Below are 11158 nucleotides of genomic sequence, written 5' to 3'. Positions count from 1 at the left end.
CATTCAATAGAGACACCCTGAGATTGGTTTTAACAACCAATTTCAACAAATAGATATGGTGCAATTTGGGTTGTCAAGTGGCACTCCTGACAATTCAGGAGACATAAGAAACACGGGTTTGATCCCTGGGTCAGGAAGATCCCCTGGAGAAGAGAAGAGCAACCCACTCCAGTAGTCTTGCCTAGAGAATCTCGTGGACAGAGGAACCTGGTGGGTTACAGTCAGACATGACTGAAGCAACTGAGCACACACTCATGCCTGGTGCAATTTGGAACATTGTGTTATATATATATATATATATATTCCTATAATTGTAGACTATTTCTCAAATTCATGTTATGTCATAGATTTTGGCCATCAGACAAGGGATATCCAGGCTTGCTGCTGCTACTAAGTCGCTTCAGTCGTGTCCGACTCTGTGCGACCCCATAGATGAAAGCCCACCAGGCTCCTCTGTCCCTGGGATTCTCCAGGCAAGAACACTGGAATGGGTTGCCATTTCCTTCTCCAGGGTTAGGTAAAGTCAAAACATCTAGAGAACAGGGAGACCTTGGATACCGTGGGCATGACTTTTCATCACAATGTCAGAAGATGGAGGTTCTTTCAAAAAGTCGTTTCCCTATGAAGAACAAGGAAACAGAAAATGTAACCGAATCAGAAAATCCTCTTGCAGAAACATGTCCTCATTTCTTCCTTGCTCAGTGTAAATAGAAGGAATTAACAGACAGTGACTATGTCTTATTCTTGTTCAATAATGCATTACAATGTTCTGTGTGTCTTTTCTGAGAAAAGAATGTGTGCATTTGTAGGAACATATGTCTAGTTGAAGTTTCTTTTTTGTTAGAAAATTATATGGCTTATGTCCTATGTTTCAATGATATAATAGAAAAATAAACCTGTTCCCCAAGTACCAAAGGGAATAACATGTAGGTGGATGTTGCCACTTGACCTGGTGGAGACTGGTTGAAGATAGGCAGATACAGACACCCACTCCACACACCATCCTCAAAGATCAAAAGAACTGAGTCACCACTGGGATCAAGGGCCACAGTCTTCACTGAACCAATTAAAACCAGTTTTCAGACAAAATCTAGATTCCATAAGCATACCAGTGTATTTTCAAAGAGAAAATGGCATCAACACACTTCAGGCTGATTTTTTTCCCCCTTGAATGTCTTGGGATTTCCTTCTCTAAAAGCAAAATATTAAGGCCTAACACAGAAAAGAGAAACGTGTTGGCAAGTTCTGAAATTCAGTATCATGAAAATCTGTGGAATTCACCCAGGAAGAAGGGCCAAGTGAAGTCTGCTCAATAGACTTTGTGCATTTCCCTGATGACAAGTTTGATCATCAACTCAGGACAAAGGATTGTTACCAATCATGAAAAGAGAAGTATCCAAAATGCACAGAACCTGTATTTACCATGAAAACTGTAAGACGGATAATCAATACATGGCTTTATTTTCCTCTCTTACTATTTCTTTGGAATTTTCTCTCAGTTAGGGGTATTCTTTCTATTTCCTAGGTGAAAACTACAAAGGCCCACACTTGTCCTGCTCGTTTTCTGATAAAGTCTTAAGTGGACTTTTAATTGCAGTTAAAGTGTCTATTAGAATGCCTACTTCCTTGAAATAATTAAAGCATCCTCTGTCTTTTCAAATGCAGGAGTCATATATTGATTTTTCTAATATTTACACTGAAGGTTCTCCTTATGAGGTTTCAGTTAGGATAGTAGATACTCTAAACTCTCCTGTTGGCTAGAAAGGGGCTTCAGAAAAGTTTTATATTAACAAAGTTATCTCTGATACATTTTTATATATTTTTCAGATGATTGAGGGTCATTACTAGGTCATTTGTTTTGAATATTTGTATTTTGTTCTGGTACCTAAATTTGGTATTCACACCTATTACATCCTCAAATTTCAGTTGAAATTTAAATGCAGTCATTCCATTTCATAATGATAAATTTCCTGAAACTGAGAAATCATTATCGAAGTAGGGCATTTCTGGGAAATGATCTTTAGAGAAATTTAGGTGAGTTCTCCAGATGAGGAAAATTCTGGAGATGTATTTCTTGCTGATATTTGAAGCAAACTGCAATTCCCAAGAAGAAAGAAATCTTTGGAAACATGAGACCAATTTGAGAGTCAGATCAATTCTTATTACAAAGCAGACAGTTGCTATAAGAAAGAAGTCCCACATATGTGAGGCATATGGAAAAGCACATTAAACACACTTCATGTCAAACTAAACATCAGAGCATTTATGCGGGCGAAGTTCCATGGAAATAATGAATGTGGGAAATCCCTCACCAAGAATTCAACCCTTGAAACATCAGAAGATTTATATTGGAGATAAATGTTACCCATGCAGTGAAAATTGTTAAGCCCTCAATCAAAAGAAGCAGCATTTTCAAAATGAGAGAATTCATGCTAGAGACAAACCCCACAGATGCAATGGATGTGGAAGTCTTCACTGTGAAATGACTTTCTCATTAAGCATCATGAGATCCACAGTGTATTAGCTTCTTTCCATAATATTCTTCTATCTCCTTTTAAAAGTCAGTCTGGAGCAATAATATCATTATGCCTGATAGGATGATAAGGATTATTGATCTACAAAACACTCTGATTATCTAAGAATTAAACTGTGTTCTGGAAGGATGTCCGTGGAACTGTTGTTTTTTCTAGAAACAAGTTTTGATGCATAGAGATACCAAGTATCTCTCCTTATTTTTTAGTACCTTGAATGTTAGTGTGGAAAAGTATAAATTAAATTATGCAGCCATTAACTTGATCCTTTTATATCTACTGGTGGTTCATGTGCCAGGTATTATGTAGGAAGCAAGATGCTGCTATCACATATTAAATAAACTTAAAGCTTATTAGCATGATCTTTTTGACTTTTCTCCTTTTTCTAAGAGATCTCTCAAGTCATTTCCAACACAGCCAGATAACACACTGGCATAATAGTAAGTCGGCTCTATGGCACAAAGAATGACAAAACAGAGGAGGCTGAGGTTAAAGAAGTAGACTCTGTCTCACTTGGTTTTTAAGCAGTTTCCTGAGTTCCATACTGGAGTCACCATATCAGAGTCTCTGGAGACAGGGCTCCAAATCTACATTCTATCAAGTGAGGCTGGAGCAAGTGGCTGAGAAAACTCTGAGGCCCTTGCATTGCTCTATTTGAAGTCCACAGACTCATTTAGGGCAACAGTGGTTCAAGGTGCCTAAGGCTATCATGAAAATACTTTAAAATACTGCATTGGTCATTCTGTTTCCTAAGTAGTTAGAACAGGCAGACCAGGAAAGAACGAGGAGTATAAGGGGATCATCAGTGGAGCAGAGAGAAAGGTGAATGTTTAAAGCACATGCTTCTGCAGTTTTCAAGTCAAAGAATCTACAATTCATGCATGCACGCTCAGGGCTCAGTGGCTCAGTCAGACCCGACTCTTTGCCACCCCATGAATTGCAGCCCACCAGGCTCCTCCATCCATGAGATTTTCCATGCATGAATCCTGGACTGGGTTGCCATTTCCACCTCCAGGGCATCTTCCTGACCCAGGGATCAAACACAAGTCTCCTGCGTCTCCTGCACTGCAGGCAGATTCTTTACCTGCTGAACCACCTGGGAAACCCCCCCTGAAGCTTACGTATTGTGCCAAAGTGTTTTTGTCTTTTGATTTTAAAAATTATTTATTGTACTGATTCTGAGTGTAAAATAAATGTTTATTGGACATGATACTCATCTTTTGTGTACGATAATAATGTAACATCAAAGCTTTTCCATAAACTTGTCATAGACCCACAGTCTTGGCTCCCGATTCTCCATTTGCGTCACCTTGCCATCCAAGTACAAAACTTGATCCTTGATTATGTTGCTTAGTCACTAGGTCATGCCTGGCTCTTTTGTGTCCCTATGGACTCTATCCCACTGGATTCCTCTGTCCGTGTGATTTCCCAGGCAAGAATGCTGGAGTGGGTTGCCATTTTCTTCTCTAGGGGATCTTCCTGACCCAGGGATCGAACCCCAAGTCTCCCACATTGCAGGCAGATTCTTTATCACTGAGCCACCGGGGAAGCCCGGTTCTTGCTTATAAATCTGTCCAGTTAGGAATGGTTTTACCTTTCCTCTCTGCCTGCCTAAGTCCTACCAACCTTCCCAACCATAGCCACGGTCCCAGAGTGACTGCATATAGCTTTCTTTCTTCCCTGAAGTGTGATGCTCACAATGTCGCCCCATGTGACTTTGAATTATGCTACATGACTCCTTCATACTTGCCTTTTCGTAAAGCTTTTTTTTCCAATCAATTTGATTTTTATAGCACAGAAAGGGCTTTTTTTTTTTTAATTCTTTCAAGTTCCTCATGATTTGTAGCATAAACTTGTCATATTGACCTAGTCAAATCAGGTACCTATTCCTGTTTTTACTTGCTTTTGTAATTGTACTTTACACGGACGCTATCATAATATTTTTGAACTTTTTCAGACTCCTGAATCACAAAAGCAAACGCTTATTGAAATAGTCTATTAATTAAATTAAACATCAACAATACTATATAATCAAAATGACTGCTTCTATACACTATATATTTATTCTCAAGAAACCAACATCTAGGGGATTATCCATGATCTTTGACAACCTCAAGTTGCTTTGTTTTTTATACTCACAGTTAACTATGTCTTAAAAACAGAGCAAGACTGATTGATACAATTCAGACATAAGTCAGCTTCAGAAAAACAGACTCCCCCATTAGGTCTCAGTTAGTTAGAGATATTATTCCTAATCTAGTTTTAGGAGATTATTTTGAAATATTTACAAAATGCAGGCATTTAAGTATGATTTGATGTGTTATTTAATAGCAGAATTGATCTATTGACATAAGATGTGAATGTTCCGGTTGATGAATTGTAAGCAATGTGATATCAGTCTCAGAAGCACTTAATATTTATTTTATCTACTATATAAACAGGATCTTGTTTTCCCTTCTCTGGTAGTAATTATAGAGATTCAGATGTTTATGAACAGTCTATAGAGGTCTTTATTTCAAAGCAACATATCATCAAAGCCCTACAAAGATTATCCTCCAGAAACACAATTTCCTGCACTTCTTTAAAACTAAGTGAAGGAATAAAATGGGGACAGTATCTGATACAAGAAATGTACATTTCACTTACCAGGAATGCACACATCTATTTGTACAGCCCTAGAACTTAAGATCTGGCTCACAGATTTGATTCTCTAATCGAAGGAAGCAAAGGAGCTCCGCTGATGGTTTCCTGAAATGTGATACAAATAATTTGTGCCAGTGAATAGACATTGATGCAGGACTCTGAAACTAGAAATTGCAGCTGAAGTCAAGCACAGGAGGAAATTCAATAAAAATGCATTCTGACAAGAAATTACTTTTTATGGTATTTTAAGTTAGGAATAACGCTGTAAGGAATGCAGAACTAATTAAGTATCACATTTTTTCCCTCCCCACCACAGTAAAAGGAATATAGCTCAATGTATGGATAAAATAAGTATAGACAAGTGTTTAGAAGTGGTAATAGGAGAAAAGTCCCCAGTAAAACAACTTCTGAAAAGAGAAGACAAAGTGGGATTTAATTCCGAAACTCAAACAGTCTGAGCACAGCGGTAGAAAACAAATGGTATAAGAACCATACATTCTGGTCCTGGATGACTTATGTATCATTATCATAATCAAAAAAAATAAAAATAAAAAAGGAGAGAAGAGTTAAAAAAAAAAAAGAAGGAAAGAAAAAAAAAAAAAAAAAGAACCATACATTCACCAAAATGGAAAAAATAAAGTGACATGCCGGAATGCATGTAATAACTGGACTGGGCAATATGTATCATTTTAAATAGGTAGACCAGCCTTCCAAACTTAAAACTTCTTTGGAAGTCCCTACCATGTCCTAGACATGGAATAGAAGTAACATAGCCAAAGCACTCTTCTAGTTTCTATATTGGGCTTCCCTGATAGCTCAGCTGGTAAAGGATCCACCTGCAATGCAGGAGACCCCGGTTTGATTCCTGGGTCAAAGTTCTATTGGAGAAGGTATAGGCTACCCATTTCAGTATTCTTGGGCTTCCCTGGTGGCTCAGACAGTAAAGAATCCGTCTGCAATGCGAGAAACCTGGGTTCAATCCCTGGATTGGGAAGATCCCCTGAAGGAGGGTATGGGAACGCACTCCAGTTTTCTTGCCTGGAGAATCTCCATGGACAGAGGAGCCTGGCGGGCTAGAGTCCATGGGGTCGCAAAGAGTCAGACACAACTGAGCTTAGTAGCACAGCACACAGTTTCTATATTAAACCATTATTAAAATGTTTAAATGGTCTCTTTTATCTTTAGCTCTTATTTTGGGGCTAATAAAGGGTGATACTGAACTGAACTGAACTGAAAGGGTGATACAGTCTAGTGATAAACTGAATAACAGTGGAATCCTTTAAATGTTAGACAATGAATCAGCTTCATGGGAGACTCCTGTTTGAAAATCAAAATCTCTCATTAAACTCTGTAAATATCATCTTTGAACAGTAAATAACTTATAAATTTTGATTTTAATTAACAGGAATAAAAAGCATTTAGTTCTGCTTCTGTATGGCATTTACCACACTGTGGGCTCAGAACAGAACATGAAATGGTCTATAACCAATCCAGGCAGGAGTTGAGACTTCCATAAATGTAGGGAGTCATTTTTTATAACCTCTTTCTAACTGTGATACCAAGCAAGTTACTCTGAGATCCTAGAAGACTGTCTCTCTTCTACTTACCTACTGCTTTCCTTCCATTCCCCAAGCTAGATAGAAGAGAGGCACTCTGTAAATTCCCAGTATTGTTTCTGTATGTTAGGGACCACAGAGTTGTCAGGGCAAGTGTTTCAGAAAGGCCAAGGCCTTGATGGTCATGCTTGTGCTTAGCCGCTCAGTCGTGTCCAGATCGTTTTGACCCCATAGGGCTGACAGGATCCTCTGTCCATGAAATTTCCCAGGCAAGAATACTGGAATGGGTTGGCATTCCCTTCTCCAGTGGATCTTCCCCACCCAGGCACTGAACCCACATCTTCTGCATTAGCAGGTAGATTCTTTACAGCTAAGCCACCTGGGAATTCATGATAAAGGGAGCCAATCTGAGATGAGCTATCAAGTTCCGAGGAGCTACCCCTCTTTATGTTGCTTTCTCACAGAGAAGGCTGTTAAACTCTGACAAAATGGTTTTTAGGCACCTGGCATTTTAGATTGAGGAAATCCCATTTCAAAGCCTTGGAATACATTAAAAATGTACACAAGAAATGCCCATGGTGCCAGCTATGCAGGCAGATTTCCTAGGGAATGGCATGTCGATTCTCCCTTCCCTTCCTTGTCAGCCTGTCTGTCTCTATGGTGTTAAGGTTGCTAAAGACTTCTGGTTAAAGGCACTTAAATGCTATGGTGAAATGCCACTTTGAATCCTAAGGCTATCTTCTCATTTGCCTTGCAAAGTAAACATGCTTTGGCTCTGCAAGAATTTTTATTGTTGGAGGACTCCTTTGGACCTCACTTGAAGTCATTTGGGCAGAGGGACTGCCAAGTTGGCTTTGGCAGCCTCCATGTGCAGATTCTTTGCTGTCTGAGCCACCAGGGTAGCCCTATATAAAGGCCAAATTACTGGAAGGTTAGAGCAGTTGTGAGCTGTATCAGAGAATACTGTGCCCCCTGTGTGTCTACAGTGCAGACCCAGAACGCAGCTTGGTTCTGCTTTTCTGAGAGACTTGTCACATGTCAAATGTCAGGGAACTCTCAAATAAAATTTGTAACATAGAAGTTCTAGAAGAGTTTTCTTTGAAAGTCTGGAGAGAGATGAATCACCTACTGGGTCAGGGAATACAGGAGGTGAGAGAGAATTTGGGGAGAGGAATCATGTGTTAGGGCTTCCCTAGAGGCTCAGACGGTAAAGAATTTGCCTGCAATGTGGGAGACCCGGGTTCGATCCCTGGGTAGGGAAGATCCCCTGGAGGAGGGCATGGCAACCCGCTCCTGTATTCTTGTCTGGAAAATCCCCATGGACATAGGTGCCTGGCAGGCTACAGTCCCTGAGGTCACAAAGAGTCGGACATGACTGAGTGACTAAGTGCTATCATGTGTTAGACTATGATGAAACATCTATGGAGCATTTGGCTGACAGTGAGCAGGAGGCATGAGTATCTGCAGTTCAAGAGAAGAGTTAGGGATGGGAATTTAGATTGTAGAGTCACAAGCACTAGCAGAGATGATCACACACATGGTGATAGGAGGTGTGCATTCAGGTGACGTATCCAAAAGAAATGTGCAGAATGATTAAAGAGAAAAGATGCCTAGGGAATCCTGACTTTTAGGAGCAGGTTGAGGAACAAAGTCACAGGAAGAAATCAGAAAGGAAATTACATATGAAAAAAGAAAAGGGAAAACTAGGGAAAAATAAATTGGTTGAACATATATGAGTGTAGAATTTCCGTAAGAAAATAAAAGAACTATTGGATTTGACAATAAGGCATAGCTGGATTTGACAATAAGGCATAGCTGAATTTGACAGGAGTTTTCTTACTTTTCTTTTAATCTTTATTGGAGTATAGTTGCTTTAAAATATGGTGTCAGTTTCTGATATATAGCACAGTGAATCAGTTACACATATACATGTATCCACTCTTTTTTGGATTCCCTTCCCATTTAGGTCACCACAGAGCACTGAGCAGAGTTCCCTGTGTGATACAGTAGGTTCTCATTAGTTACGTATTTTATTTATAGTAGGGCTTCCCTGTGTTTCAGAGGTAAAGTATCTGCCTGCAACGCAGGAGTTGTGGGTTTGATTCCTGGGTCAAGGAGATCCCCTGAAGAAGGAAATGGCAACCCACTCCAGTATTCTTGCCTAGGAAATACTACCAGAGGAGCCTGCCAGACTGCAGTCCATGGAGTCTCAAAAGAGTTGGGTGTGACTTAGCAACTAGCTAGCAACAGTCTACGTATGTCAATCCCTAGTTGCTCAGTTGTCTTCTACTCTTTGCAACCCCATGGACTGTAGCTCTCCACGACCCTCTGTCCATAGCATTTTTTCAGGCAAGAATACTGGAATGGGTTACCATTTCCTCCTCCAGGGGATCTTCCCAATCCAGGGATCTTGCAATTCTTGTGTCTCCTGCATTTAAGGTAGATTCTCTCCCTATTCTAGACCATAAACAAAGGAAAGGGGAAACAATAATCAGGTGTTTTACTTTTAGTGTATTCAAGTTTATAGCTAGAGCATATTTTTTTTTCCCATCTTTCCTGTATTCTTCTGACTAGATTCTGCTTTGTATTATGGTACAGGTTTTTTATACCCCCTAAATTTATGCTTTACAGATGCTTGGATTCATAGTAGCTCTTCCTCTTGACAGGTCACTGTAAGATGTGATATGTCAGCTATTGATTTTATGAGAACACATGTTTATCTGGTTAAGTCTCTCTAAAAGATAGTGCATGCTCTCACAGTGAGGCCAAGGTCACCGAAATGTTCAGCGTCTTTGAAGATCCAAGTCATTTCAATCCTCAGAGATTAAATGCAAAAAGATGTAAAAAAAAAAAAATGCTCAAAAGTTTGTTGCTTATAAGAATACCCACAATGGAGCTATTAAAGTGTAAGTTAACACTGCAGTGAGAGGGATAGAGTCAGCTGCGAGAAGTAAGAGAAAAATCTAAATCCAGAAGAGAAAATCAGACTCAAGCCTAAACTCTTTCATGAAATTTCACCTGAGCTTCCAGGTTACAGTGTTGCTTTGATCCTTGAAATATTAGCTGCATTTATGTGCAGTATGTTAAAAAGAACCCAGACTTTTAAGTCGCATTTTCCATGGAATTGTTTTCTACAGGAGCATTGACTCTTGAACCACTGACTCCCTTAGTTCTTCAAACTTTTACTCTGAAGCACATGTTTAATGGACTTGCTTGGTGGTCCAGTGGCTAAGACTCCATGCTCTCAATGCAGGGGGCACAGATTTCATCCCTGGTTAGGGAATTAAGATCCCACATGGCCAAAAAAATGAAAATAAAGCACATGATTGTCCCCCAAACCCTTCAACTTTTAGTTTTCTAGGTTTCATATAAGATAGATAATCCATGATGACTTGGAAAATTATATGAGATAATACATGAAAAATGCCTCGTGTTTAGGCCGTGCATCATAGCAGGTTATTATTATAAAACTCAGATAGATTGAAAAAAGTGAAAGTGTTAGTCACTCAGTTGTGTCCAACTCTGTGTGACCCCAAGGAGCCTGCCAGGAATTCTCCATGGAATTCTCCAGGTAGGAATACTGGAGTGGTTAGCCATTTCCTTCCTCAGAGAATCTTCTGGACCCAGGGATCAAACTCAGATCTCCTGCATTGCAGGCAGATTATTTACCATCTGAGCCACCAGAAAAGCCATAACAGGTTATTATTATTATATAACTCAAATAGATTATTTCCTCTTAAATATGTAGACAATGCATTTCTTGAACTATATGATGAGCCAAGCTATGTAGTAGACACTTCAGATATAAAGATAAATTAAGCGCATCCTTTCTTCTAAAAGACTTCATCATCTAGTGAGGCAGACACACCATACACAATTATAAACTGTTGTATCACAGAGTAAGATGAAGGCCATCAGCATCATATTATGGACTTAAAAAAATGCATATTTTTTAAACCAAGAGATTCAGAGCAAGCTGAGAGATGAGATTGGTGAACACTGGATAAAATAATTCTGGACAGTGAGCAGATGAGTGTCAAAGAGGGTCGCCCAGGGTGAGAGAAGGCCGTGAGAAAAGGGAACGAGATGCAGTCATGAGATGTTACTGCTAGTCTATCTGCAAGCCTGGGTGTGCCGCAGGTATGTTTTCATCTGTGAAGATGACTTCCGATTTTCACATTAAGCAGTTTGGACTGTACTTAATATACAACAGGAAGTTGTTAGAATGATTAAGCTGGGAGTTGAGGTGGGGTGTCACACGGATAGGTTGGTAAAATTCCTCTGAAAACCGCATGGAGAATTAACCTTAGGGTCAAAAGAGGTAAGTTAAATACAAGAGAAGCAGTTGAATTGAAAGGAACACCAGACGTAGAGAAAGACTAAGTTTTTGTTTTTTCCTAATGTCGATTCTGCAAGCTTCTTCTTGTC

Source organism: Bubalus kerabau, chromosome 10 (assembly GCF_029407905.1).
Source record: "Bubalus kerabau isolate K-KA32 ecotype Philippines breed swamp buffalo chromosome 10, PCC_UOA_SB_1v2, whole genome shotgun sequence".
Lineage (NCBI taxonomy): Eukaryota > Metazoa > Chordata > Mammalia > Artiodactyla > Bovidae > Bubalus > Bubalus kerabau.
The sequence above is the reverse complement of the archived record's forward strand: the minus strand, read 5'-3'. Positions refer to the sequence as shown.